At 46.6% G+C, this 26,289-nt stretch overlaps 27 non-coding genes and 6 pseudogenes across 27 annotated transcripts; all 33 read right to left on the bottom strand.

Annotated features, from left to right (window-relative positions):
* Positions 1 to 13: 13 nt before the first annotated feature.
* On the bottom strand, positions 14 to 132 carry LOC142999909 (5S ribosomal RNA; annotated as a pseudogene).
* A 469-nt stretch (positions 133 to 601) lies between these two features.
* Positions 602 to 720, bottom strand: LOC142999855 (5S ribosomal RNA). Its single transcript, XR_012963526.1, has one exon. It is a non-coding gene; the product is annotated as a 5S ribosomal RNA (ribosomal RNA).
* A 245-nt stretch (positions 721 to 965) lies between these two features.
* Positions 966 to 1,084, bottom strand: LOC142999986 (5S ribosomal RNA). The gene has a single exon (XR_012963580.1). It is a non-coding gene; the product is annotated as a 5S ribosomal RNA (ribosomal RNA).
* A 466-nt stretch (positions 1,085 to 1,550) lies between these two features.
* LOC142999990 (5S ribosomal RNA) lies at positions 1,551 to 1,669 on the bottom strand. Its single transcript, XR_012963584.1, has one exon. It is a non-coding gene; the product is annotated as a 5S ribosomal RNA (ribosomal RNA).
* Positions 1,670 to 1,914: 245 nt separating this feature from the next.
* On the bottom strand, positions 1,915 to 2,023 carry LOC142999968 (5S ribosomal RNA; annotated as a pseudogene).
* Positions 2,024 to 2,468: 445 nt separating this feature from the next.
* Positions 2,469 to 2,587, bottom strand: LOC142999800 (5S ribosomal RNA). Its single transcript, XR_012963471.1, has one exon. It is a non-coding gene; the product is annotated as a 5S ribosomal RNA (ribosomal RNA).
* A 245-nt stretch (positions 2,588 to 2,832) lies between these two features.
* On the bottom strand, positions 2,833 to 2,951 carry LOC142999904 (5S ribosomal RNA; annotated as a pseudogene).
* A 457-nt stretch (positions 2,952 to 3,408) lies between these two features.
* LOC142999964 (5S ribosomal RNA) lies at positions 3,409 to 3,527 on the bottom strand. The gene has a single exon (XR_012963568.1). It is a non-coding gene; the product is annotated as a 5S ribosomal RNA (ribosomal RNA).
* A 3,056-nt stretch (positions 3,528 to 6,583) lies between these two features.
* LOC142999923 (5S ribosomal RNA) lies at positions 6,584 to 6,702 on the bottom strand (annotated as a pseudogene).
* Positions 6,703 to 6,947: 245 nt separating this feature from the next.
* On the bottom strand, positions 6,948 to 7,066 carry LOC142999978 (5S ribosomal RNA). Its single transcript, XR_012963573.1, has one exon. It is a non-coding gene; the product is annotated as a 5S ribosomal RNA (ribosomal RNA).
* Positions 7,067 to 7,523: 457 nt separating this feature from the next.
* On the bottom strand, positions 7,524 to 7,642 carry LOC142999681 (5S ribosomal RNA). The gene has a single exon (XR_012963357.1). It is a non-coding gene; the product is annotated as a 5S ribosomal RNA (ribosomal RNA).
* Positions 7,643 to 7,887: 245 nt separating this feature from the next.
* LOC142999732 (5S ribosomal RNA) lies at positions 7,888 to 8,006 on the bottom strand. The gene has a single exon (XR_012963406.1). It is a non-coding gene; the product is annotated as a 5S ribosomal RNA (ribosomal RNA).
* Positions 8,007 to 14,632: 6,626 nt separating this feature from the next.
* On the bottom strand, positions 14,633 to 14,751 carry LOC142999849 (5S ribosomal RNA). The gene has a single exon (XR_012963520.1). It is a non-coding gene; the product is annotated as a 5S ribosomal RNA (ribosomal RNA).
* A 245-nt stretch (positions 14,752 to 14,996) lies between these two features.
* Positions 14,997 to 15,115, bottom strand: LOC142999731 (5S ribosomal RNA). Its single transcript, XR_012963405.1, has one exon. It is a non-coding gene; the product is annotated as a 5S ribosomal RNA (ribosomal RNA).
* Positions 15,116 to 15,575: 460 nt separating this feature from the next.
* LOC142999985 (5S ribosomal RNA) lies at positions 15,576 to 15,694 on the bottom strand. Its single transcript, XR_012963579.1, has one exon. It is a non-coding gene; the product is annotated as a 5S ribosomal RNA (ribosomal RNA).
* A 463-nt stretch (positions 15,695 to 16,157) lies between these two features.
* LOC142999803 (5S ribosomal RNA) lies at positions 16,158 to 16,276 on the bottom strand. Its single transcript, XR_012963474.1, has one exon. It is a non-coding gene; the product is annotated as a 5S ribosomal RNA (ribosomal RNA).
* Positions 16,277 to 16,521: 245 nt separating this feature from the next.
* Positions 16,522 to 16,640, bottom strand: LOC142999671 (5S ribosomal RNA). The gene has a single exon (XR_012963348.1). It is a non-coding gene; the product is annotated as a 5S ribosomal RNA (ribosomal RNA).
* Positions 16,641 to 17,100: 460 nt separating this feature from the next.
* On the bottom strand, positions 17,101 to 17,219 carry LOC142999897 (5S ribosomal RNA; annotated as a pseudogene).
* Positions 17,220 to 17,464: 245 nt separating this feature from the next.
* On the bottom strand, positions 17,465 to 17,583 carry LOC142999704 (5S ribosomal RNA). Its single transcript, XR_012963378.1, has one exon. It is a non-coding gene; the product is annotated as a 5S ribosomal RNA (ribosomal RNA).
* A 469-nt stretch (positions 17,584 to 18,052) lies between these two features.
* On the bottom strand, positions 18,053 to 18,171 carry LOC142999848 (5S ribosomal RNA). The gene has a single exon (XR_012963519.1). It is a non-coding gene; the product is annotated as a 5S ribosomal RNA (ribosomal RNA).
* Positions 18,172 to 18,416: 245 nt separating this feature from the next.
* On the bottom strand, positions 18,417 to 18,535 carry LOC142999730 (5S ribosomal RNA). Its single transcript, XR_012963404.1, has one exon. It is a non-coding gene; the product is annotated as a 5S ribosomal RNA (ribosomal RNA).
* Positions 18,536 to 18,995: 460 nt separating this feature from the next.
* LOC142999984 (5S ribosomal RNA) lies at positions 18,996 to 19,114 on the bottom strand. The gene has a single exon (XR_012963578.1). It is a non-coding gene; the product is annotated as a 5S ribosomal RNA (ribosomal RNA).
* Positions 19,115 to 19,577: 463 nt separating this feature from the next.
* Positions 19,578 to 19,696, bottom strand: LOC142999791 (5S ribosomal RNA). The gene has a single exon (XR_012963463.1). It is a non-coding gene; the product is annotated as a 5S ribosomal RNA (ribosomal RNA).
* Positions 19,697 to 19,941: 245 nt separating this feature from the next.
* On the bottom strand, positions 19,942 to 20,060 carry LOC142999983 (5S ribosomal RNA). The gene has a single exon (XR_012963577.1). It is a non-coding gene; the product is annotated as a 5S ribosomal RNA (ribosomal RNA).
* Positions 20,061 to 20,520: 460 nt separating this feature from the next.
* On the bottom strand, positions 20,521 to 20,639 carry LOC142999982 (5S ribosomal RNA). Its single transcript, XR_012963576.1, has one exon. It is a non-coding gene; the product is annotated as a 5S ribosomal RNA (ribosomal RNA).
* Positions 20,640 to 21,102: 463 nt separating this feature from the next.
* LOC142999780 (5S ribosomal RNA) lies at positions 21,103 to 21,221 on the bottom strand. The gene has a single exon (XR_012963452.1). It is a non-coding gene; the product is annotated as a 5S ribosomal RNA (ribosomal RNA).
* Positions 21,222 to 21,466: 245 nt separating this feature from the next.
* On the bottom strand, positions 21,467 to 21,585 carry LOC142999774 (5S ribosomal RNA). Its single transcript, XR_012963446.1, has one exon. It is a non-coding gene; the product is annotated as a 5S ribosomal RNA (ribosomal RNA).
* Positions 21,586 to 22,045: 460 nt separating this feature from the next.
* On the bottom strand, positions 22,046 to 22,164 carry LOC142999896 (5S ribosomal RNA; annotated as a pseudogene).
* Positions 22,165 to 22,409: 245 nt separating this feature from the next.
* LOC142999703 (5S ribosomal RNA) lies at positions 22,410 to 22,528 on the bottom strand. Its single transcript, XR_012963377.1, has one exon. It is a non-coding gene; the product is annotated as a 5S ribosomal RNA (ribosomal RNA).
* A 460-nt stretch (positions 22,529 to 22,988) lies between these two features.
* Positions 22,989 to 23,107, bottom strand: LOC142999864 (5S ribosomal RNA). The gene has a single exon (XR_012963535.1). It is a non-coding gene; the product is annotated as a 5S ribosomal RNA (ribosomal RNA).
* Positions 23,108 to 23,352: 245 nt separating this feature from the next.
* Positions 23,353 to 23,471, bottom strand: LOC142999981 (5S ribosomal RNA). The gene has a single exon (XR_012963575.1). It is a non-coding gene; the product is annotated as a 5S ribosomal RNA (ribosomal RNA).
* Positions 23,472 to 23,934: 463 nt separating this feature from the next.
* LOC142999817 (5S ribosomal RNA) lies at positions 23,935 to 24,053 on the bottom strand. Its single transcript, XR_012963488.1, has one exon. It is a non-coding gene; the product is annotated as a 5S ribosomal RNA (ribosomal RNA).
* Positions 24,054 to 24,298: 245 nt separating this feature from the next.
* On the bottom strand, positions 24,299 to 24,417 carry LOC142999680 (5S ribosomal RNA). The gene has a single exon (XR_012963356.1). It is a non-coding gene; the product is annotated as a 5S ribosomal RNA (ribosomal RNA).
* Positions 24,418 to 26,289: the final 1,872 nt, after the last annotated feature.

Here is a 26,289-nt window from a genome sequence, read left to right as displayed (position 1 = left end):
CAGAGGGCCAAAATGCTTACGGCAGCGGGTATTCCCAGGCGGTCTCCCATCCAAGTACTAACCTGGCCCGACGCTGCTTAGCTTCCGAGATCAGACGAGATCAGGCTGGTTCAGAGTGGTATGGCCGTAAACGAGGAGAGCAGCCACACAGAGGCTCTTTATAGGTGAGACAGACCCAGTTCAAGTCACCGTGTACGCATGACTACACTCAAGTTCATGTATATCACAATTTACATGATGCCTTCATCAGAAACACACATTTCTGGATAATAAAGTCTTACCTAATGAAACTGATAATCATCACATAGAACATACAGAGGGACCACTTACATCTCTGACGCTCACTTTTATCCTCATCATCATCATCATCATCATCATCATCATCGTCATCGTCACACAGTGGCTCCTGTACTTCACTCCCCATGTGCATTCACTCATCTCATATTATGCCCATGAGCAATACTCATTTTCTGAATGTATGCTTTCATATAAGATAAGATAAGATACCACTTTATTCTCCCAAGGGACATTGGTTGTTGACAGAGGGAGTGAAACATGAGGGAGGAGGACCAGGTGAGGCCTGCTGCTCAGAGGGCCAAAATGCTTACGGCACCGGGTATTCCCAGGCGGTCTCCCATCCAATTACTAACCTGGCCCGACGCTGCTTAGCTTCCGAGATCAGACGAGATCAGACGTGTTCAGAGTGGTATGGCCGTAAACGAGGAGAGCAGCCACACAGAGGCTCTTTATAGGTGAGACAGACCCAGTTCAAGTCACCGTGTACACATGACTACACTCAAGTTCATGTATATCACGATTTACATGATGCCTTCATCAGAAGAACACTAACATTTCAGAAAAGATAAGATACAACTTTATTCTCCCGAGGGAAATTGCGTGTTGACAGAGGGAGTGAAACATGAGGGAGGAGGACCAGGTGAGGCCTGCTGCTCAGAGGGCCAAAATGCTTACGGCACCGGGTATTCCCAGGCGGTCTCCCATCCAAGTACTAACCTGGCCCGACGCTGATTAGCTTCCGAGATCAGACGAGATCGGGCGTGTTCAGAGTGGTATGGCCGTAAACGAGGAGAGCAGCCACACAGAGGCTCTTTATAGGTGAGACAGACCCAGTTCAAGTCACCGTGTACACATGACTACACTCAAGTTCATGTATATCACAATTTACATGATGCCTTCATCAGAAACACACATTTCTGGATAATGAAGTCTTACCTAATGAAACTGATAATCATCACATAGAACATAAAGAGGGACCACTAACATCTCTGACGCTCACTTTCATCATCATCATCATCATCATCATCATCATCATCATCATCGTCACACAGTGGCTCGTGTACTTCACTCCTCATGTGCATTCAATCATCTCATATTATGCCCATGTGCAATACTCATTTTCAGAATGTATGCTTTCATATAAGATAAGATAAGATACAACTTTATTCTCCCGAGGGACATTGGGTGTTGACAGATGGAGTGAAACATGAGGGAGGAGGACCAGGTGAGGTCTGCTGCTCAGAGGGCCAAAATGCTTACGGCACCGGGTATTCCCAGGCGGTCTCCCATCCAAGTACTAACCTGGCCCGACGCTGCTTAGCTTCCGAGATCAGACGAGATCGGGCGTGTTCAGAGTGGTATGGCCGTAAACGAGGAGAGCAGCCACACAGAGGCTCTTTATAGGTGAGACAGACCCAGTTCAAGTCACCGTGTACACATGACTACACTCAAGTTCATGTATATCACAATTTACATGATGCCTTCATCAGAAGAACACTAACATTTCAGATAAGATAAGATACAACTTTATTCTCCAGATGGAAATTGCGTGTTGACAGAGGGAGTGAAACATGAGGGAGGAGGACCAGGTGAGGCCTGCTGCTCAGGGGGCCAAAATGCTTACTGCACCGGGTATTCCCAGGCGGTCTCCCATTCAAGTAGTAACCTGGCCCGACGCTGCTTAGCTTCCGAGATCAGACGTGTTCAGAGTGGTATGGCCGTAAACGAGGAGAGCAGCCACACAGAGGCTCTTTATAGGTGAGACAGACCCAGTTCAAGTCACCGTGTACACATGACTACACTCAAGTTCATGTATATCACAATTTACATGATGACTTCATCAGAAACACACATTTCTGGATAATGAAGTCTTACCTAATGAAACTGATAATCATCACATAGAACATACAGAGGGACCACTTACATGTCTGACGCTCACTTTCATCATCATCATCATCATCGTCACACAGTGGCTCGTGTACTTCACTTCTCATGTGCATTCAATCTTCTCATATTATGCCCATGTGCAATACTCATTTTCTGAATGTATGCTTTCATATAAGATAAGATAAGATACAACTTTATTCTCCCGAGGGAAATTGGGTGTTGACAGAGGAAGTGAAACATGAGGGAGGAGGACCAGGTGAGGCCTGCTGCTCAGAGGGCCAAAATGCTTACGGCACCGGGTATTCCTAGGCGGTCTCCCATCCAAGTATTAACCTGGCCCGACGCTGCTTAGCTTCCGAGATCAGACGAGATCAGGCGTGTTCAGAGTGGTATGGCCGTAAACGAGGAGAGCAGCCACACAGAGGCTCTTTATAGGTGAGACAGACCAAGTTCAAGTAACCGTGTACGCATGACTACACTCAAGTTCATGTATATCACAATTTACATGATGCCTTCATCAGAAGAACACTAACATTTCAGATAAGATAAGATACAACTTTATTCTCCCGAGGGAAATTGCGTGTTGACAGAGGGAGTGAAACATGAGGAAGGAAGACCAGGTGAGGCATGCTGCTCAGAGGGCCAAAATGCTTACGGCATCGGGTATTCCCAGGCGGTCTCCCATCCAAGTACTAAGCTGGCCCGACGCTGCTTAGCCTCCGAGATCAGACGAGATCGGGCATGTTCAGAGTGGTATGGCCGTAAACGAGGAGAGCAGCCACACAGAGGCTCTTCATAGGTGAGACGGACCCAGTTCAAGTCACCGTGTACACATGACTACACTCAAGTTCATGTATATCACAATTTACATGATGCCTTCATCAGAAACACACATTTCTGGATAATGAAGTCTTACCTAATGAAACTGATAATCATCATATAGAACATAAAGAGGGACCACTAACATCTCTGACGCTCACTTTCATCATCATCATCATCGTCATCATCATCATCGTCACACAGTGGCTCGTGTACTTCACTTCTCATGTGCATTCAATCTTCTCATATTATGCCCATGTGCAATACTCATTTTCTGAATGTATGCTTTCATATAAGATAAGATAAGATACAACTTTATTCTCCCGAGGGAAATTGCGTGTTGACAGAGGGAGTGAAACATGAGGGAGGAGGACCAGGTGAGGCCTGCTGCTCAGAGGGCCAAAATGCTTACGGCACCGGGTATTCCCAGGCGGTCTCCCATCCAAGTACTAACCTGGCCCGCCGCTGCTTAGCTTCCGAGATCAGACGAGATCGGGCGTGTTCAGAGTGGTATGGCCGTAAACGAGGAGAGCAGCCACACAGAGCACCACGTTGTCCTTTCCAGCGACGTGTCGGATGTCCGTGGTGTATTCCGATATGAAGGAGAGCTGACGCTGCTGGCGGGCCGACCACGGCTCGGCCACCTTGGACATGCAGAACGTGAGCGGCTTATGATCCACGAATGCCGTAAACTCTCGACCTTCCAGCAGGAACCTGAAATGGCGGACTGCCAACCAGAGGCCGAGGAGCTCTCTGTCAAACGCACTGTACTTGCGCTCCCTGGGGGTCAACTGGCGGCTGAAAAAGGCGAGTGGCTGCCAGGCGCCGTCGACCCATTGCTCGTGCACCGCTCCCACAGCATAATCAGACGCGTCCGTGGTGATAGCGATGGGGGCCTTGTGCGACGGGTGGGCCAGCATGGTGGCTTGGCTCAGGGCGGCTTTGGTGGCATCGAACGCGGCATCCCTCTCAGCCGTCCAGTCGACGGCCTGACCGGGGGACTTACCCTTAAGAGCCTCGTATAGCGGGCGCATAGTGTGGGCGGCCCGGCGGATGAACCGGTGATAAAAGGTCACCATCCCCAGAAACTCCCGGAGTGCACGAGCTGTGTGCGGTCTTGGAAAGGCGGACACGGCCTCCACCTTTGCAGGGAGGGGGGCAGCCCCCTCTTTGCTCACCATATGTCCGAGGAATTGGATGGAGGGCAACCCGAACACGCACTTCGCAGGGTTGATAATCAAGCCGTGCTGGTCGAGCCTTTTGAAGAGATCCCGGAGGTGTACTTGGTGCTCTCCCTCCGAGGAGCTGGCAACGAGAATATCGTCTAGGTAAACGAAAATGAACGGCATGTCTCTTAGCGTCGAATCCATCAACCGCTGGAAAGACTGTGCAGCGTTCTTAAGTCCAAACGGCATCCGCAGGAACTCAAACAGTCCGAACGGCGTGACCACCGCCGTTTTGGGGATGTCTGCAGGGTGCACCGGGACTTGGTGGTAGCCCCGCACCAGATCCACTTTGGAGAAAACCAGTTTGCCAGCCAGATGTGCGGAGAAATCCTGGATGTGGGGGACCGGGTAGCGGTCCGGTGTGGTAGCGTCGTTAAGGCGGCGGTAGTCTCCGAACGGACGACAACCGCCATCTGGTTTAGGGACGATGTGGAGGGGTGAGGCCCATGGGCTGTCAGAGCAGTGGATAATGCCCAGGCACTCCATGTTGGCAAACTCTGACCTGGCGACTGCCAGCCTGACAGGATTGAGCCGCCGGGCCCTAGCGTAGACCGGGGGGCCCTTAGTGTCAATGTGGTGTTCAACCCCGTGCTTGATGGTAGTGGCGGAAAAGGTGGGCTTCGTCAGGCTGGGAAACTCACCAAGTAGGCGTTGATATCTGTCCCCCTCAGCAAGAGAGCTGGAGAGTCCGCCGTATGTTGCCTCACCGCGGACACAAGCAAGCGAGGAGAATGTCAATGCGTCTACCAAGCGGCTGTTCTTGACGTCCACTAGTAGTCCGTGAGCGCACAGGAAATCCGCACCGAGGATGGGGAAGGAAATGTCGGCCGTAACAAAATCCCACGTAAACTGCCGGCCCTCGAGACACAGGTTCACAGTCTTTGTGCCATAGGTGCGGATAGGGGTGTCGTTAGCAGACGTCAATGGGGGGCCGTAGCCTCCGCTGGCGGTGTCACTCCTCGTGGCCGGCAAAACGCTCCTGTTAGCTCCGGTGTCGCAGAGGAAGTTACGCCTGGAGAGGGTGTCCTTAATGAATAGTAGTCTGCTTGTTGCACCCACGCTCACGGCTACAACTGAACGTGGGCCCTGTCGTTTCCCGCCGGTCCATAGTTGCAAGGGGGCCGGCATCTCTTAGCTTTAGCGCCGAAACGCGCATGGAAGTAGCACATGCCTGAATTTGTGCGGCCGTCAGCAGTCACAGGGTCTCCTGTAGTTAGCATTCCTCTGCTGGGGGGCATGTAGCTGCGCGTCGGGGCTAGCACCTCAGGGGCGAAACGCTGGGTAGCCAGGAAAAAGCGATCAGCCTCCTCGGCGAAAGCTCGTGGCTCCGTGATAGTTGTATTAGTTAAGGCTGTTTGCACGTGTGGCGGCATGTGCCGAAGGAACAGTTCCATGAACAGGAAATTTGGCTCTTCTTTACCTAGCAGGTTCAGCATCATCTCCATGTGCTCTGAGGGCTTACTGTCTCTGAGGCCGTGAATAGCGAACAGGCGTCGGGCTCGTTCCGGCCGTGACAGCTCGAAGGTTTTGAGCAGGAGAGTCTTGAATGCTGCATATTTCTCCAGGGCAGGAAGACAAGTAATACACCCCACTGTCCGGGCCGCTGTAGAGCTCCCCAGTGCGGAGACGACGTGGAAATAGCGTGTGTCGTCATCCGTTATCCCGCGGAGGGCGAATTGAGCTTCCGTCTGTGCGAACCATGCCGCCGCGGACGTCTCCCAAAACTCCGGCAATTTGAGAAAAACGGCCATGTTCAGTCCAGTCTCGGATACTTCGTCGAGACTCGCGTCAGGGTCACCAGTGTAGTGCCGAAGGACGGGAGTCGGAGGCTGCGTATTGAGTTTTAACGTCCACTTTATAGACATGCGGATTCACTCGTCTCGTACAATCAATACAGCAGAACAACAACACCTACGGACCGGAAGTCCTCGCCCTTTTAACCACCGTGGGGAACACACCTACCCACACCATAGTCCGAGGGGGAATTATGTATAATCACCACAATATCACAATTTACATGATGCCTTCATCAGAAACACACATTTCTGGATAATGAAGTCTTACCTAATGAAACTGATAATCATCACATAGAACATACAGAGGGACCACTTACATCTCTGACGCTCACTTTCATCATCATCATCGTCAAACAGTGGCTCGTGTACTTCACTTCTCATGTGCATTCAATCTTCTCATATTATGACCATGTGCAATACTCATTTTCTGAATGTATGCTTTCAAATAAGATAAGATAAGATACAACTTTATTCTCCCGAGGGAAATTGCGTGTTTACAGAGGGAGTGAAACATGAGGGAGGAGGACCAGGTGAGGCCTGCTGCTCAGAGGGCCAAAATGCTAACGGCACCGGGTATTCCCAGGCGGTCTCCCATCCAAGTACAAACATGGCCCAACGCTGCTTAGCTTCTGAGATCAGACGAGATCGGGCGTGTTCAGAGTGGTATGGCCGTAAAACAGGAGAGCAGCCACACAGAGGCTCTTTATGGGTGAGACAGACCAAGTTCAAGTGACCGTGTACACATGACTACACTCAAGTTCATGTATATCACAATTTACATGATGCCTTCATCAGAAGAACACTAACATTTCAGATAAGATAAGATACAACTTTATTCTCCCGAGGGAAATTGCGTGTTGACAGAGGAAGTGAAACATGAGGGAGGAGGACCAGGTGAGGCCTGCTGCTCAGAGGGCCAAAATGCTTACGGCACCGGGTATTCCCAGGCGGTCTCCCATCCAAGTACTAACCTGGCCCGACGCTGCTTAGCTTCCGAGATCAGACGAGATCGGGCGTGTTCAGAGTGGTATGGCCGTAAACGAGGAGAGCAGCCACACAAAGGCTCTTTATAGGTGAGACAGACCCAGTTCAAGTCACCGTGTACACATGACTACACTCAAGTTCATGTATATCACAATTTACATGATGCCTTCATCAGAAACACACATTTCTGGATAATGAAGTCTTGCCTAATTAAACTGATAATCATCACATAGAAGATAAAGAGGGACCACTAACATCTCTGACGCTCACTGTCATCATCATCATCATCATCATCATCATCATCGTCACACAGTGGCTCCTGTACTTCACTCCCCATGTGCATTCAATCATCTCATATTATGCCCATGTGCAATACTCATTTTCTGAATGTATGCTTTCATATAAGATAAGATAAGATACCACTTTATTCTCCCGAGGGACATTGGTTGTTCACAGAGGGAGTGAAACATGAGGGAGGAGGACCAGGTGAGGCCTGCTGCTCAGAGGGCCAAAATGCTTACGGCACCGGGTATTCCCAGGCGGTCTCCCATCCAAGTACTAACCTGGCCCGACGCTGCTTAGCTTCCGAGATCAGAAGAGATCAGGCGTGTTCAGAGTGGTATGGCCGTAAACGAGGAGAGCAGCCACACAGAGGCTCTTTATAGGTGAGACAGACCCAGTTCAAGTCACCGTGTACACATGACTACACTCAAGTTCATGTATATCACAATTTACATGATGCCTTCATCAGAAGAACACTAACATTTCAGATAAGATAAGATACAACTTTATTCTCCCGAGGGAAATTGCGTGTTGACAGAGGGAGTGAAACATGAGGGAGGAAGACCAGGTGAGGCCTGCTGCTCAGAGGGCCAAAATGCTTACGGCACCGGGTATTCCCAGGCGGTCTCCCATCCAAGTACTAACCTGGCCCGACACTGCTTAGCTTCCCAGATCAGACGAGATCGGGCGTGTTCAGAGTGGTATGGCCGTAAACGAGGAGAGCAGCCACACAGAGGCTCTTTATAGGTGAGACAGACCCAGTTCAAGTCACCGTGTACACATGACTACACTCAAGTTCATGTATATCACAATTTACATGATGCCTTCATCAGAAACACACATTTCTGGATAATGAAGTCTTACCTAATGAAACTGATAATCATCACATAGAACATAAAGAGGGACCACTAACATCTCTGACGCTCACTTTCATCATCATCATCATCATCATCATCATCATCATCATCGTCACACAGTGGCTCGTGTACTTCACTTCTCATGTGCATTCAATCATCTCATATTATGCCCATGTGCCATACTCATTTTCTGAATGTATGCTTTCATATAAGATAAGATAAGATACAACTTTATTCTCCCGAGGGACATTGGGTGTTGACAGAGGGAGTGAAACATGAGGGAGGAGGACCAGGTGAGGCCTGCTGCTCAGAGGGCCAAAATGCTTACGGCACCGGGTATTCCTAGGCGGTCTCTCATCCAAGTACGAACCTGGCCCGACGCTGCTTAGCTTCCGAGATCAGACGAGATCAGGCGTGTTTTTTTTTTTTTCTTTTATTATCAAAAAAATAAATATTTTTACAAATACATTTTACACAAGTAAATACAAGTCATTTCAAATCAAATCAAATTATTTCCAACAATCCATAACACCATTCATCACATCTTTTTTTTTTTTCTTTTTTTTTCCTTCACCCATCACCCCTCACCCTTGACCTATTGACATTTGCACCCCACCCTGATTTCCACACACAAATAGACAGTTATCTTCCAGCACCTTTTGTTTGAAAGTCTTGTCCCCACCATCCCACAGCAGACTCACATTCCTTTTCATAAAGTTACAGAAAAATCTCCAGATGTTCACTTTTTTGTCCTCGAAATGTGAATAGTTTCTCCGAAGTCTGATGACATGTTTGGCATAACTCAGAATGTAATTGATAAGCCATTTGTTCACCCCTGCTTTCCTTTCCTTATACCCAAATAGAAAAAACCTCTCCCATTTTTCCTTTTCCGTGATTGTGACTCTACATTTTTGAAAGCATTGGTCCAGTTTCTCAAAAAACACTTTTAACTCCTTACATTCAAAAATAAAGTGCCTAAATGTCTCCACTTCCACCTCACATATATCACAAACCTTGCTGTTGAGTCTATTTATCTGGTTTAGCACCAAATTGACAAATATTCTATTGTGTCTGAGCCTGAAATTTGTATCAAAGCACTCTGATGAAATGAACTTCACATTTAGATCTGACCAAATGTGCTCCCTCTGAAGCCCATGGAACTGCCTTAGCCATACTTCCTCAGCTGCCGCTTTCTTCTTTTCCTTTCCCAAAAACACTCTATATAGTATCTTGGAGTTAACTGATCGTATGTCATGCTCTTTCCCTCCTTGGATGAGGGAGAAACTGACCAACTCCAGAGCCTTCTCTGCCCTCCTCCCCTTCACCAGCGCCACCCAGCTACGAGGTAACCCCTCTAAAATTCTCTGGCATAGTCTTTTGATCTCTATTGGTCTCACTTTCCCTAATCTTCCCCTGACCTCCTGGATTACTTCCTCCTGCAGAAATCCACCACCTCTTTGGATAAAGTGCTTCACCTGATTTAAACCTAGTTCCTCCAAGTACCTCCCTGAAAATACCTTCCCCTGACACCTTATTGCCGGATTTCTGAAAACTGGTTGGTGTAACACCTGCTCCGCAGTCTCACATCTAAACTTTAAATCCCCCAGTAAAATATTCCACGCTTCAAGTATTTCCCCTGTAAATGCATTAACCTGTGCTCTTTCCCTTTGCTCCGTTTCCCTACATAGATTAAACACTCCTCTATTATCCCACCCCTGTAGGCAAGAGTCGAGGCACTTCTGCCACGCGTAAATCTTTGCGTTTCCCATAAATTTCCCTAACAGTCGAATCCGTGCACTAAGCTTTTTACTTTTCAGGTCCACCAATTTCAAACCGCCCTCCTTCTGCCCATTGATGAGCACCTTCCTGGCTATCAAATGCTGTTTTTTATTCCAGATGAAAGCACTCATCATGTCATTCAGCTTTCCTATTACCCTGTCCGGCATTTCACAGACTCTTAGCGCATACTGACACTTGGACAGGAGGAGGGCGTTAGTTACTATCACTTTACCCCTTAGATTCAATTTCCTCCCGGACCAGAAATCCAATCGCATTTTGATTTTTCCCTCTATTTCACCCCACGTTTGTTTTGTTGCTGCATCTCGATTCTTACCTACGTATACACCCAAAACCTTCACCATTTCATTTCTCTTTACAAAATTCCATTTATTTACACAATCGAAACCATCACCAAAGCCCATTAGCTCGGTTTTTTCCGCATTGATTTTGGCCCCAGATGCCCTCTCATAGCACTCTACATGCTGCAGCACCCTGTCTACACTCCTCTCATCCCTAACCGTAATACTTATGTCATCTGCGTACTGGTAGATTTTCGTGTCCGTTTTATCTTCCATTTCAATCCCCAAAATCCCTGGGTCCCTCCTAATGAGGGCAGACAAGGGTTCTGCCGCTATGGAGTATAACATAGCTGAAAGCGGGCATCCTTGCCTGATTGACCTCTCCAGAGCGAAGCTCTCAGTTAACCTCCCGTTTATTTTCACCCTACTGATGGCATTCCTATATATTAACCTAATCCATTTAGTGAAACCTTCCCCGAAACCCATCTTTCCCAGTGTTTTAAACAAAAAATCATGATCCACCCTATCAAACGCCTTCTCTAAATCAACCCCTATGTACAGCCCTCCCTTCTGATTCATTTTGTCAAAGATGTCCTGGATAGATAAGATGATGTCACTAATGTCTCTCCCTACCACACCATAACACTGACAGGGATTCACCACTGTGCCTATCACCTCCTTCAATCTGTTTGCCAGGATTTTAGCCAGTATTTTATAATCTGTATTTAGCAGACTAATTGGCCTATAATTCCCCAAATCACCTTTGTCACCCTTATTCTTATACACCACTCGGATTAGCCCCGTGAAGAAGTCCCCAGATGCTTTCCCCTCCCGCTCCATGCATTGAAAGATTCTCAGGAGAATTGGCTTTATCACCTGTTTAAAGGTGATGTAAAATTCCCCCGATAACCCATCCAGCCCTGGACTTTTGTTCTTATTCAAACCATTTATTGCTCTTTCCAATTCTTCCTCTGTTATGTTTTTATCACAGTCTGCTCTGTCCTCTTCCCCTAATTTTTTTTCTATCCCTTCAAAAACACTGTGGTCTGTAGAGCTTACCTCCATCTTTGAAAAAAGTTTTTTAAAATGTTTATGAGCCACCTCCAGCATTTCCCCTGTCTTCTCCATTGTCTTACCCTCTTCATTTTTCAGGTTTTGCAGATGAGCTTTCTTTTGCTGTCTTTTTTCAAGCCCTAAAAAGAAACTTGTATTCTTTTCCCCTTCTAAAATATCCTTCATCCTTGATCTGATAGCTGCCCCTCTGCTCCGTTTCTTCTCAAGCTCATCTAATTGTTTTCTCAGCATGAGATATTTTAGATTGTTGAAGTTTTCCTCTGCAATCGACCTTTCCAGCTCTTTATTAATCTGGTCTCTTAAACTATACTCAGTCCTTCTTTCCTTCTCCATTTTATTTTTACAATAGTTTATTGTCACTTTTTTGATGTGCAATTTCACCTCCTCCCACCACTCCCCCATATTTATACAACCCTCACCCTGCAGTTCTCTTTTTCTTTCTTTCAGTAGATTTTCAACTTTCTCCCTATATTTTCCATCCAGCAAAACACTGTTATTTAAACACCATAACCCTCCACCTTTGTGCTCTTTCTCCCCCAGCTCCACCCATAACCTTGCATGATCGCTAAACCCTGTGAACTCATACCAGCATTTTGAAATCTTTTTTTCCAGCCCAGATGCTAATAGACATAAGTCAATCCTGGACTGTTTAAGTTTCCCCAGAACCGTCTGTCGTCTGGAAAAGCCCCTTTCTCCCATATTACGCACCCTCCACAGATCTACCAGGTTGAAATAGTCAAAAAGCTCATTTAGCGATTTCCTACTTATATCACTTTTGTATGTATTGTTGCTTGATATATCCAACCTCGTAAGTGCACAGTTAAAATCCCCCACTACACAAATGTTCCCTCCCAAATGCGGTTTTAGTTGATCAAAGAAAATTCCACGCTTGTTGTCCTCATTCGGTGCATAAATATTCAAAAGTTTGTAAAGCACATTCCTGTAAATAAATTCAATACCGATCACCCTTCCCTCATCATCCTTCACTATTTCCTTAACATTTTGGATCTTATCTCCTTTAGCAAAAATAGCGACTCCGGCTCGTCCATTTACACCGTTGTTTGCCCACACTTTTTCCAGCCCATGTATCCCTCAGATAGCTTCTCCCCTCCCTTGTCCACTTAGTCTCTTGTACACAGAGGATGTCAAAAGTATCCACCCTTAAAACATCTCGCATCTTGTTAATACATCTTAAGCCGTTTGTGTTTTGCGATAGTATTTTTAACATTGTAAATACATAGAGATAAATCAGGCCCATCATCTTTATGCTACAGTTCACGTCTTACTTTTTCCTCTTTTTGATCCCCTTGTCTTCAGCATCCATTGCAGTCTTCTCTTCCCCAGCTCCTGGCTGTTTCCGAGGTCCATATCAGACTCCGAGTTCCCCGACTCTTGAGACCCCGTCAAGCATATCTCTGAGTCTGATTCTGGGGGCCGCTGAAGTTGAACAATTTTCACCTTCCTCTCCTTTCTCTCCGATGTATCCACACTCTGCCCCTCTGCTGCGTCTCCATGTCCCGGCACCTCAGCTGTCGATCCTCTCACCTCCATTCCTTGCTCTCCATCCGACTCCAGTATGTCTCTTCCTTTCTCCGCTTCCCCCTCCGCACGATCCTTCTCGGTCTCCTCCCTCTCAGAGATATTCTCTCTCGATTCTTCCTGCTCCTCACGTTGCTTTCCTCCCGTCCCTGGAGCATGATCAACGTCCTCACAAACACATCTGCTGCTCTCCTTTTTGCAGCTCTGGCATTTGTTCCCTCTGCCCATGCACTCCCTTGCATAGTGCCCCTGCTCTCCACATTTTCTACAAAGGAAATCTGGACAGTCCCTCAGGATATGACCAGTCTGTATGCACTGTCTGCACACTTTCACCTGTTTGTCGTGCAAAACTCTGAAGAACTCTGCTCCAAAAGCCGTCTCAAACTTGGTCGAATATGGAAGTGATTGGACCGTCTCCGTGAATTTAACTTTCACGTATCTTGTTCCGTCAGCAATTCTAGTTCCCGGCCACATTCTCCTGATGATCGGGGATACTGCACTTACTCCCCAGCTGTTCAGCTTGCCCAGAATGACGCTGTCCGTGATATACGCCGGCAGCCCCAGAAACGAGACCACCAGCTCATCATTACATAACTCCTTGGACATGATCGCGGTCTGTCCAATTTTTATGCCGTCCAATAGTCTTTCTTTCCCCTTCGGGTGATTCATTGTGATCTCATATTTATTTCTGCCCGTGTACCGGCAGGCGATGATTTTCCCACAAGTGTCTTGTATTGCCTGGATCAGCTCCATTGCGGTCACTTTATCTTCTCCAATCAGCTCCAGGGCGAGCGTTAAATTTTGCTGAAACTCTTCAGCTTTATCCTTAATAATCCGTATCTCTTCCTCTCTGATGATTTCTCTCTCCTGCCCTCTTCCTCCTTCCGCATTTTCGGCTACGTCAGGAGCTGTCACCGCACGTGTGTCCTCCATTTCTCCCGTCATATTCTGACCGTCCACGGTCCTGTACGCCCGATCGTCTTTCACCATCGGCTCGTTTGCCTCGGCCGTCCGGTCCGGGCCCGGTGCAGCGACTCTGGCTCCCTTTCCTCTGGTTCTCACCATACTTGGAGCACAGTATAAACTATTTTCCATCAGGAAAACACAAACCAAACAAACAAATAAATAACTTAAAGTGTCCCCCAGACAGTCAAAACTGCTGGGGGTGGCTCCAAAAACCGAGCTATCAAAGAAACGAAAAATCTGGGCTTAAAGAAACGCCACAGTTTAAACTCAAAATCAAAATTGCCGCACAGGATCAGTCAAAATACACGCACGCCTGGAGCTCACACACACCTCCTCTTACTTCCGTGTTCAGAGTGGTATGGCCGTAAACGAGGAGCGCAGCCACACAGAGGCTCTTTATAGGTGAGACAGACCCAGTTCAAGTCACCGTGTACACATGACTACACTCAAGTTCATGTATATCACAATTTACATGATGCCTTCATCAGAAACACACATTTCTGGATAATGAAGTCTTACCTAATGTAACTGATAATCATCACATAGAACATAAAGAGGGACCACTAACATCTCTGACCCTCACTTTCATCATCATCATCATCATCATCATCATCATCATCACACAGTGGCTCGTGTACTTCACTTCTCATGTGCATTCAATCTTCTCATATTATGCCCATGTGCAATACTCATTTTCTGAATGTATGCTTTCATATAAGATAAGATAAGATACCACTTTATTCTCCCGAGGGACATTGGTTGTTCACAGAGGGAGTGAAACATGAGGGAGGAGGACCAGGTGAGGCCTGCTGCTCAGAGGGCCAAAATGCTTACGGCACCGGGTATTCCCAGGGGGTCTCCCATCCAAGTACTAACCTGGCCAGACGCTGCTTAGCTTCGGAGATCAGACGAGATCAGGCGTGTTCAGAGTGGTATGGCCGTAAACGATGAGAGCAGCCACACAGAGGCTCTTTATAGGTGAGACAGACCCAGTTCAAGTCACCGTGTACACATGACTACACTCAAGTTCATGTATATCACAATTTACATGATGCCTTCATCAGAAGAACACTAACATTTCAGATAAGATAAGATACAACTTTATTCTCCCGAGGGAAATTGCGTGTTGACAGAGGGAGTGAAACATGAGGGAGGAAGACCAGGTGAGGCCTGCTGCTCAGAGGGCCAAAATGCTTACGGCACCGGGTATTCCCAGGCGGTCTCCCATCCAAGTACTAACCTGGCCCGACACTGCTTAGCTTCCCAGATCAGACGAGATCGGGCGTGTTCAGAGTGGTATGGCCGTAAACGAGGAGAGCAGCCACACAGAGGCTCTTTATAGGTGAGACAGACCCAGTTCAAGTCACCGTGTACACATGACTACACTCAAGTTCATGTATATCACAATTTACATGATGCCTTCATCAGAAACACACATTTCTGGATAATGAAGTCTTACCTAATGAAACTGATAATCATCACATAGAACATAAAGAGGGACCACTAACATCTCTGACGCTCACTTTCATCATCATCATCATCATCATCATCATCATCATCGTCACACAGTGGCTCGTGTACTTCACTTCTCATGTGCATTCAATCATCTCATATTATGCCCATGTGCCATACTCATTTTCTGAATGTATGCTTTCATATAAGATAAGATAAGATACAACTTTATTCTCCCGAGGGAAATTGCGTGTTCACAGAGGGAGTGAAACATGAGGGAGGAGGACCAGGTGAGGCCTGCTGGTCAGAGGGCCAAAATGCTTACGGCACCGGGTATTCCCAGGCGGTCTCCCATCCAAGTACTAACCTGGCCCGACGCTGATTAGCTTCCGAGATCAGACGAGATCGGGCGTGTTCAGAGTGGTATGGCCGTAAACGAGGAGAGCAGCCACACAGAGGCTCTTTATAGGTGAGACAGACCCAGTTCAAGTCACCGTGTACACATGACTACACTCAAGTTCATGTATATCACAATTTACATGATGCCTTCATCAGAAACACACATTTCTGGATAATAAAGTCTTACCTAATGAAACTGATAATCATCACATAGAACATACAGAGGGACCACTTACATCTCTGACGCTCACTTTTATCCTCATCATCATCATCATCATCATCATCATCATCGTCACACAGTGGCTCCTGTACTTCACTCCCCATGTGCATTCAATCATCTCATATTATGCCCATGTGCAATACTCATTTTCTGAATGTATGCTTTCATATAAGATAAGATAAGATACCACTTTATTCTCCCGAGGGACATTGGTTGTTCACAGAGGGAGTGAAACATGAGGGAGGAGGACCAGGTGAGGCCTGCTGCTCAGAGGGCCAAAATGCTTACGGCACCGGGTATTCCCAGGCGGTCTCCCATCCAAGTACTAACCTGGCCCGACGCTGCTTAGCTTCCGAGATCAGACGAGATCAGGCGTGTTCAGAGTGGTATGGCCGTAAACGATGAGAGCAGCCACACAGAGGCTCTTTATAGGTGAGACAGACCCAGTTCAAGTCACCGTGTACACATGACTACACTCAAGTTCATGTATATCACAATTTACATGATGCCTTCATCAGAAGAACACTAACATTTCAGATAAGATAAGATACAACTTTATTCTCCCGAGGGAAATTGCGTGTTGACAGAGGGAGTGAAACATGAGGGAGGAAGACCAGGTGAGGCCTGCTGCTCGGAGGGCCAAAATGCTTACGGCACCGGGTATTCCCAGGCGGTCTCCCATCCAAGTACTAACCTGGCCCGACACTGCTTAGCTTCCGAGATCAGACGAGATCTGGCGTGTTCAGAGTGGTATGGCCGTAAACGAGGAGAGCAGCCACACAGAGGCTCTTTATAGGTGAGACAGACCCAGTTCAAGTCACCGTGTACACATGACTACACTCAAGTTCATGTATATCACAATTTACATGATGCCTTCATCAGAAACACACATTTCTGGATAATGAAGTCTTACCTAATGAAACTGATAATCATCACATAGAACATAAAGAGGGACCACTAACATCTCTGACGCTCACTTTCATCATCATCATCATCATCATCATCATCATCATCGTCACACAGTGGCTCGTGTACTTCACTTCGATTGTGCATTCAATCATCTCATATTATGCCCATGTGCCATACTCATTTTCTGAATGTATGCTTTCATATAAGATAAGATAAGATACAACTTTATTCTCCCGAGGGACATTGGGTGTTGACAGAGGGAGTGAAACATGAGGGAGGAGGACCAGGTGAGGCCTGCTGCTCAGAGGGCCAAAATGCTTACGGCACCTGGTATTCCTAGGCGGTCTCTCATCCAAGTACGAACCTGGCCCGACGCTGCTTAGCTTCCGAGATCAGACGAGATCAGGCATGTTCAGAGTGGTATGGCCGTAAACGAGGAGAGCAGCCACACAGAGGCTCTTTATAGGTAAGACAGACCCAGTTCAAGTCACCGTGTACGCATGACTACACTCAAGTTCATGTATATCCCAATTTACATGATGCCTTCATCAGAAAAACACTAACATTTCAGATAAGATAAGATACAACTTTATTCTCCCGAGGGAAATTGCGTGTTCACAGAGGGAGTGAAACATGAGGGAGGAGGACCAGGTGAGGCCTGCTGCTCAGGGGGCCAAAATGCTTACTGCACCGGGTATTCCCAGGCGGTCTCCCATCCAAGTACTAACCTGGCCCGACGCTGCTTAGCTTCCGAGATCAGACGAGATCGGGCGTGTTCAGAGTGGTATGGCCGTAAACGAGGAGAGCAGCCACACAGAGGCTCTTTATAGGTGAGACAGACCCAGTTCAAGTCACCGTGTACACATGACTACACTCAAGTTCATGTATATCACAATTTACATGATGCCTTCATCAGAAACACACATTTCTGGATAATGAAGTCTTACCTAATGAAACTGATAATCATCACATAGAACATAAAGAGGGACCACTAACATCTCTGACGCTCACTTTCATCATCATCATCATCATCATCATCATCATCATCATCATCATCGTCACACAGTGGCTCGTGTACTTCACTCCTCATGTGCATTCAATCATCTCATATTATGCCCATGTGCAATACTCATTTTCAGAATGTATGCTTTCATATAAGATAAGATAAGATACAACTTTATTCTCCCGAGGGACATTGGGTGTTGACAGATGGAGTGAAACATGAGGGAGGAGGACCAGGTGAGGTCTGCTGCTCAGAGGGCCAAAATGCTTACGGCACCGGGTATTCCCAGGCGGTCTCCCATCCAAGTACTAACCTGGCCAGACGCTGCTTAGCTTCGGAGATCAGACGAGATCAGGCGTGTTCAGAGTGGTATGGCCGTAAACGATGAGAGCAGCCACACAGAGGCTCTTTATAGGTGAGACAGACCCAGTTCAAGTCACCGTGTACACATGACTACACTCAAGTTCATGTATATCACAATTTACATGATGCCTTCATCAGAAGAACACTAACATTTCAGATAAGATAAGATACAACTTTATTCTCCCGAGGGAAATTGCGTGTTGACAGAGGGAGTGAAACATGAGGGAGGAAGACCAGGTGAGGCCTGCTGCTCAGAGGGCCAAAATGCTTACGGCACCGGGTATTCCCAGGCGGTCTCCCATCCAAGTACTAACCTGGCCCGACACTGCTTAGCTTCCCAGATCAGACGAGATCGGGCGTGTTCAGAGTGGTATGGCCGTAAACGAGGAGAGCAGCCACACAGAGGCTCTTTATAGGTGAGACAGACCCAGTTCAAGTCACCGTGTACACATGACTACACTCAAGTTCATGTATATCACAATTTACATGATGCCTTCATCAGAAACACACATTTCTGGATAATGAAGTCTTACCTAATGAAACTGATAATCATCACATAGAACATAAAGAGGGACCACTAACATCTCTGACGCTCACTTTCATCATCATCATCATCATCATCATCATCATCATCGTCACACAGTGGCTCGTGTACTTCACTTCTCATGTGCATTCAATCATCTCATATTATGCCCATGTGCCATACTCATTTTCTGAATGTATGCTTTCATATAAGATAAGATAAGATACAACTTTATTCTCCCGAGGGAAATTGCGTGTTCACAGAGGGAGTGAAACATGAGGGAGGAGGACCAGGTGAGGCCTGCTGGTCAGAGGGCCAAAATGCTTACGGCACCGGGTATTCCCAGGCGGTCTCCCATCCAAGTACTAACCTGGCCCGACGCTGATTAGCTTCCGAGATCAGACGAGATCGGGCGTGTTCAGAGTGGTATGGCCGTAAACGAGGAGAGCAGCCACACAGAGGCTCTTTATAGGTGAGACAGACCCAGTTCAAGTCACCGTGTACACATGACTACACTCAAGTTCATGTATATCACAATTTACATGATGCCTTCATCAGAAACACACATTTCTGGATAATAAAGTCTTACCTAATGAAACTGATAATCATCACATAGAACATACAGAGGGACCACTTACATCTCTGACGCTCACTTTTATCCTCATCATCATCATCATCATCATCATCATCATCGTCACACAGTGGCTCCTGTACTTCACTCCCCATGTGCATTCAATCATCTCATATTATGCCCATGTGCAATACTCATTTTCTGAATGTATGCTTTCATATAAGATAAGATAAGATACCACTTTATTCTCCCGAGGGACATTGGTTGTTCACAGAGGGAGTGAAACATGAGGGAGGAGGACCAGGTGAGGCCTGCTGCTCAGAGGGCCAAAATGCTTACGGCACCGGGTATTCCCAGGCGGTCTCCCATCCAAGTACTAACCTGGCCCGACGCTGCTTAGCTTCCGAGATCAGACGAGATCAGGCGTGTTCAGAGTGGTATGGCCGTAAACGATGAGAGCAGCCACACAGAGGCTCTTTATAGGTGAGACAGACCCAGTTCAAGTCACCGTGTACACATGACTACACTCAAGTTCATGTATATCACAATTTACATGATGCCTTCATCAGAAGAACACTAACATTTCAGATAAGATAAGATACAACTTTATTCTCCCGAGGGAAATTGCGTGTTCACAGAGGGAGTGAAACATGAGGGAGGAGGACCAGGTGAGGCCTGCTGGTCAGAGGGCCAAAATGCTTACGGCACCGGGTATTCCCAGGCGGTCTCCCATCCAAGTACTAACCTGGCCCGACGCTGATTAGCTTCCGAGATCAGACGAGATCGGGCGTGTTCAGAGTGGTATGGCCGTAAACGAGGAGAGCAGCCACACAGAGGCTCTTTATAGGTGAGACAGACCCAGTTCAAGTCACCGTGTACACATGACTACACTCAAGTTCATGTATATCACAATTTACATGATGCCTTCATCAGAAACACACATTTCTGGATAATGAAGTCTTACCTAATGAAACTGATAATCATCACATAGAACATAAAGAGGGACCACTAACATCTCTGACGCTCACTTTCATCATCATCATCATCATCATCATCATCATCATCGTCACACAGTGGCTCGTGTACTTCACTTCTCATGTGCATTCAATCATCTCATATTATGCCCATGTGCCATACTCATTTTCTGAATGTATGCTTTCATATAAGATAAGATAAGATACAACTTTATTCTCCCGAGGGAAATTGCGTGTTCACAGAGGGAGTGAAACATGAGGGAGGAGGACCAGGTGAGGCCTGCTGGTCAGAGGGCCAAAATGCTTACGGCACCGGGTATTCCCAGGCGGTCTCCCATCCAAGTACTAACCTGGCCCGACGCTGATTAGCTTCCGAGATCAGACGAGATCGGGCGTGTTCAGAGTGGTATGGCCGTAAACGAGGAGAGCAGCCACACAGAGGCTCTTTATAGGTGAGACAGACCCAGTTCAAGTCACCGTGTACACATGACTACACTCAAGTTCATGTATATCACAATTTACATGATGCCTTCATCAGAAACACACATTTCTGGATAATAAAGTCTTACCTAATGAAACTGATAATCATCACATAGAACATACAGAGGGACCACTTACATCTCTGACGCTCACTTTTATCCTCATCATCATCATCATCATCATCATCATCATCGTCACACAGTGGCTCCTGTACTTCACTCCCCATGTGCATTCAATCATCTCATATTATGCCCATGTGCAATACTCATTTTCTGAATGTATGCTTTCATATAAGATAAGATAAGATACCACTTTATTCTCCCGAGGGACATTGGTTGTTCACAGAGGGAGTGAAACATGAGGGAGGAGGACCAGGTGAGGCCTGCTGCTCAGAGGGCCAAAATGCTTACGGCACCGGGTATTCCCAGGCGGTCTCCCATCCAAGTACTAACCTGGCCCGACGCTGCTTAGCTTCCGAGATCAGACGAGATCAGGCGTGTTCAGAGTGGTATGGCCGTAAACGATGAGAGCAGCCACACAGAGGCTCTTTATAGGTGAGACAGACCCAGTTCAAGTCACCGTGTACACATGACTACACTCAAGTTCATGTATATCACAATTTACATGATGCCTTCATCAGAAGAACACTAACATTTCAGATAAGATAAGATACAACTTTATTCTCCCGAGGGAAATTGCGTGTTGACAGAGGGAGTGAAACATGAGGGAGGAAGACCAGGTGAGGCCTGCTGCTCGGAGGGCCAAAATGCTTACGGCACCGGGTATTCCCAGGCGGTCTCCCATCCAAGTACTAACCTGGCCCGACACTGCTTAGCTTCCGAGATCAGACGAGATCGGGCGTGTTCAGAGTGGTATGGCCGTAAACGAGGAGAGCAGCCACACAGAGGCTCTTTATAGGTGAGACAGACCCAGTTCAAGTCACCGTGTACACATGACTACACTCAAGTTCATGTATATCACAATTTACATGATGCCTTCATCAGAAACACACATTTCTGGATAATGAAGTCTTACCTAATGAAACTGATAATCATCACATAGAACATAAAGAGGGACCACTAACATCTCTGACGCTCACTTTCATCATCATCATCATCATCATCATCATCATCATCGTCACACAGTGGCTCGTGTACTTCACTTCGATTGTGCATTCAATCATCTCATATTATGCCCATGTGCCATACTCATTTTCTGAATGTATGCTTTCATATAAGATAAGATAAGATACCACTTTATTCTCCCGAGGGACATTGGGTGTTGACAGAGGGAGTGAAACATGAGGGAGGAGGACCAGGTGAGGCCTGCTGCTCAGAGGGCCAAAATGCTTACGGCACCTGGTATTCCTAGGCGGTCTCTCATCCAAGTACGAACCTGGCCCGACGCTGCTTAGCTTCCGAGATCAGACGAGATCAGGCATGTTCAGAGTGGTATGGCCGTAAACGAGGAGAGCAGCCACACAGAGGCTCTTTATAGGTGAGACAGACCCAGTTCAAGTCACCGTGTACGCATGACTACACTCAAGTTCATGTATATCCCAATTTACATGATGCCTTCATCAGAAAAACACTAACATTTCAGATAAGATAAGATACAACTTTATTCTCCCGAGGGAAATTGCGTGTTCACAGAGGGAGTGAAACATGAGGGAGGAGGACCAGGTGAGGCCTGCTGCTCAGGGGGCCAAAATGCTTACTGCACCGGGTATTCCCAGGCGGTCTCCCATCCAAGTACTAACCTGGCCCGACGCTGCTTAGCTTCCGAGATCAGACGAGATCGGGCGTGTTCAGAGTGGTATGGCCGTAAACGAGGAGAGCAGCCACACAGAGGCTCTTTATAGGTGAGACAGACCCAGTTCAAGTCACCGTGTACACATGACTACACTCAAGTTCATGTATATCACAATTTACATGATGCCTTCATCAGAAACACACATTTCTGGATAATGAAGTCTTACCTAATGAAACTGATAATCATCACATAGAACATAAAGAGGGACCACTAACATCTCTGACGCTCACTTTCATCATCATCATCATCATCATCATCATCATCATCGTCACACAGTGGCTCGTGTACTTCACTTCTCATGTGCATTCAATCATCTCATATTATGCCCATGTCCAATACTCATTTTCTGAATGTATGCTTTCATATAAGATAAGATAAAATACAACTTTATTCTCCCGAGGGACATTGGGTGTTGACAGAGGGAGTGAAACATGAGGGAGGAGGACCAGGTGAGGCCTGCTGCTCAGAGGGCCAAAATGCTTACGGCACCTGGTATTCCTAGGCGGTCCCCTATCCAAGTACGAACCTGGCCCGACGCTGCTTAGCTTCCGAGATCAGACGAGATCAGGCGTGTTCAGAGTGGTATGGCCGTAAACGAGGAGAGCAGCCACACAGAGGCTCTTTATAGGTGAGACAGACCCAGTTCAAGTCTCCGTGTACGCATGACTACACTTAAGTTCATGTATATCCCAATTTACATGATGCCTTCATCAGAAAAACACTAACATTTCAGATAAGATAAGATACAACTTTATTCTCCCGAGGGAAATTGCGTGTTCACAGAGGGAGTGAAACATGAGGGAGGAGGACCAGGTGAGGCCTGCTGGTCAGAGGGCCAAAATGCTTACGGCACCGGGTATTCCCAGGCGGTCTCCCATCCAAGTACTAACCTGGCCCGACGCTGATTAGCTTCCGAGATCAGACGAGATCGGGCGTGTTCAGAGTGGTATGGCCGTAAACGAGGAGAGCAGCCACACAGAGGCTCTTTATAGGTGAGACAGACCTAGTTCAAGTCACCGTGTACACATGACTACACTCAAGTTCATGTATATCACAATTTACATGATGCCTTCATCAGAAACACACATTTCTGGATAATAAAGTCTTACCTAATGAAACTGATAATCATCACATAGAACATACAGAGGGACCACTTACATCTCTGACGCTCACTTTTATCCTCATCATCATCATCATCATCATCATCATCATCGTCACACAGTGGCTCCTGTACTTCACTCCCCATGTGCATTCAATCATCTCATATTATGCCCATGTGCAATACTCATTTTCTGAATGTATGCTTTCATATAAGATAAGATAAGATACCACTTTATTCTCCCGAGGGACATTGGTTGTTCACAGAGGGAGTGAAACATGAGGGAGGAGGACCAGGTGAGGCCTGCTGCTCAGAGGGCCAAAATGCTTACGGCACCGGGTATTCCCAGGCGGTCTCCCATCCAAGTACTAACCTGGCCCGACGCTGCTAAGCTTCCGAGATCAGAAGAGATCAGGCGTGTTCAGAGTGGTATGGCCGTAAACGATGAGAGCAGCCACACAGAGGCTCTTTATAGGTGAGACAGACCCAGTTCAAGTCACCGTGTACACATGACTACACTCAAGTTCATGTATATCACAATTTACATGATGCCTTCATCAGAAGAACACTAACATTTCAGATAAGATAAGATACAACTTTATTCTCCCGAGGGAAATTGCGTGTTGACAGAGGGAGTGAAACATGAGGGAGGAAGACCAGGTGAGGCCTGCTGCTCAGAGGGCCAAAATGCTTACGGCACCGGGTATTCCCAGGCGGTCTCCCATCCAAGTACTAACCTGGCCCGACGCTGCTTAGCTTCCGAGATCAGAAGAGATCAGGCGTGTTCAGAGTGGTATGGCCGTAAACGATGAGAGCAGCCACACAGAGGCTCTTTATAGGTGAGACAGACCCAGTTCAAGTCACCGTGTACACATGACTACACTCAAGTTCATGTATATCACAATTTACATGATGCCTTCATCAGAAACACACATTTCTGGATAATGAAGTCTTACCTAATGAAACTGATAATCATCACATAGAACATAAAGAGGGACCACTAACATCTCTGACGCTCACTTTCATCATCATCATCATCATCATCATCATCATCATCGTCACACAGTGGCTCGTGTACTTCACTTCTCATGTGCATTCAATCATCTCATATTATGCCCATGTGCCATACTCATTTTCTGAATGTATGCTTTCATATAAGATAAGATAAGATACAACTTTATTCTCCCGAGGGACATTGGGTGTTGACAGAGGGAGTGAAACATGAGGGAGGAGGACCAGGTGAGGCCTGCTGCTCAGAGGGCCAAAATGCTTACGGCACCGGGTATTCCTAGGCGGTCTCTCATCCAAGTACGAACCTGGCCCGACGCTGCTTAGCTTCCGAGATCAGACGAGATCAGGCGTGTTTTTTTTTTTTTCTTTTATTATCAAAAAAATAAATATTTTTACAAATACATTTTACACAAGTAAATACAAGTCATTTCAAATCAAATCAAATTATTTCCAACAATCCATAACACCATTCATCACATCTTTTTTTTTTTTCTTTTTTTTTCCTTCACCCATCACCCCTCACCCTTGACCTATTGACATTTGCACCCCACCCTGATTTCCACACACAAATAGACAGTTATCTTCCAGCACCTTTTGTTTGAAAGTCTTGTCCCCACCATCCCACAGCAGACTCACATTCCTTTTCATAAAGTTACAGAAAAATCTCCAGATGTTCACTTTTTTGTCCTCGAAATGTGAATAGTTTCTCCGAAGTCTGATGACATGTTTGGCATAACTCAGAATGTAATTGATAAGCCATTTGTTCACCCCTGCTTTCCTTTCCTTATACCCAAATAGAAAAAACCTCTCCCATTTTTCCTTTTCCGTGATTGTGACTCTACATTTTTGAAAGCATTGGTCCAGTTTCTCAAAAAACACTTTTAACTCCTTACATTCAAAAATAAAGTGCCTAAATGTCTCCACTTCCACCTCACATATATCACAAACCTTGCTGTTGAGTCTATTTATCTGGTTTAGCACCAAATTGACAAATATTCTATTGTGTCTGAGCCTGAAATTTGTATCAAAGCACTCTGATGAAATGAACTTCACATTTAGATCTGACCAAATGTGCTCCCTCTGAAGCCCATGGAACTGCCTTAGCCATACTTCCTCAGCTGCCGCTTTCTTCTTTTCCTTTCCCAAAAACACTCTATATAGTATCTTGGAGTTAACTGATCGTATGTCATGCTCTTTCCCTCCTTGGATGAGGGAGAAACTGACCAACTCCAGAGCCTTCTCTGCCCTCCTCCCCTTCACCAGCGCCACCCAGCTACGAGGTAACCCCTCTAAAATTCTCTGGCATAGTCTTTTGATCTCTATTGGTCTCACTTTCCCTAATCTTCCCCTGACCTCCTGGATTACTTCCTCCTGCAGAAATCCACCACCTCTTTGGATAAAGTGCTTCACCTGATTTAAACCTAGTTCCTCCAAGTACCTCCCTGAAAATACCTTCCCCTGACACCTTATTGCCGGATTTCTGAAAACTGGTTGGTGTAACACCTGCTCCGCAGTCTCACATCTAAACTTTAAATCCCCCAGTAAAATATTCCACGCTTCAAGTATTTCCCCTGTAAATGCATTAACCTGTGCTCTTTCCCTTTGCTCCGTTTCCCTACATAGATTAAACACTCCTCTATTATCCCACCCCTGTAGGCAAGAGTCGAG

Source organism: Genypterus blacodes, unplaced genomic scaffold, assembly GCF_046128005.1.
Source record: "Genypterus blacodes isolate CSIRO-AG114 ecotype Tasmania unplaced genomic scaffold, CSIRO-AGI_Gbla_v1 ptg000044l_1, whole genome shotgun sequence".
Taxonomy (NCBI): domain Eukaryota; kingdom Metazoa; phylum Chordata; class Actinopteri; order Ophidiiformes; family Ophidiidae; genus Genypterus; species Genypterus blacodes.
The sequence above is the reverse complement of the archived record's forward strand: the minus strand, read 5'-3'. Positions and strand labels throughout refer to the sequence as shown.